Genomic DNA, 1,236 nt, shown 5'->3' with positions numbered 1-1,236 from the left:
AAAGGGGGGGGGGGGGGGGGGGAGAGACTAGAGAAAATGGATCAACAGTGGCACCAAGCTGAATCACAAAAGTGCTTCTGCTGCTACAACAAAGTGATATTGGATCCAAAACGCTCGACCGTCCTAGCCAAAAGACAGGAAGCAGGCTATGAAAAGTGTTAAAATTAGCACAATATTTTAATTCAAAATTAGTTGTATACCAAGTTCTGCCAACAAATATGGACATAGTCATACTCCTGGCTTTGGTTTTAAGACATTTCAAAATTCTGAATACAATGAGATGATTTTTCATTGGAATTATATCAATAAATTACAGCTACAACAGTTCAGACAACTTGCAGCTCTAAACGTTGCTGAAATAAATGCTTTGATAATGAAATGTTCAAGAAATAGCATTGCTTCAATATGGTGATAATTCTGCATGATTGTTAAATTAAATGCCTTTGTTGCTAATACAAAGCTTTATACAAATGGCAGTTGGTCTAAGATCCAGATCTACAAAGAATTGAGAGATCGATAGATACATGGATCCTGAATTCCTTCTACAATGTAATTTTTCTTGACATGCAAGTGGTTGCCAAACCATCTTCTCATTTGCTGTACTACGAGCCTTGGCTCAGTGATAGCACAACTCAGCTCTGTGTGAGAAGGTTGTGGGTTGAAGTTCCACTTCAGAGACTTGAGCTCATAATCTAGACTGACACTTCGGTGCAGTACTGAGGGAGTGCAGCACTGTCAGAGGTCTGGCTTTCGGCTAAGACTAAACTGAGGACCCATCTGTACTCACAAGCAGATGTGAAAGATTGCATGACAAAAAGGAGCAGAAGTTTTCTCCCAGTGTGCTGGAGAATATTTGTTCTTTCAGCTAGCGATGTTGGATGTTGTGGAATGTTGCTGTGCGCAAATTGTGTTTTCCTTCATTACACAAGTGACAACACTTCAAATATACTTCATTAGTTGTAAAGCTCTTTGAGACATCCCAAAGTCAAGAAAGGTAGTTTATAAATGCAAGTTCTTTAAATGTGTTACAATTGTAAATTGTTATTTGGTGGTTTAATGAAATGTATAATTTAACAATGAGTTATGAACAAAGTGCCTTTTATATTGAGCAGTTTCCCTTATACATTTTGTAAAATAATCAGTTACTTAAATCACATTTTTAAATTATGTTATTAGATGGGAATTTATAGACATACTTGTAAAACCTGTTACAGTATTCTGCATATGATGAATCAG

This window comes from Heterodontus francisci, chromosome 14 (genome assembly GCF_036365525.1).
Source record: "Heterodontus francisci isolate sHetFra1 chromosome 14, sHetFra1.hap1, whole genome shotgun sequence".
NCBI classification, from domain to species: Eukaryota; Metazoa; Chordata; class Chondrichthyes; order Heterodontiformes; family Heterodontidae; genus Heterodontus; species Heterodontus francisci.
Note: the sequence above shows the minus strand (reverse complement) of the source record.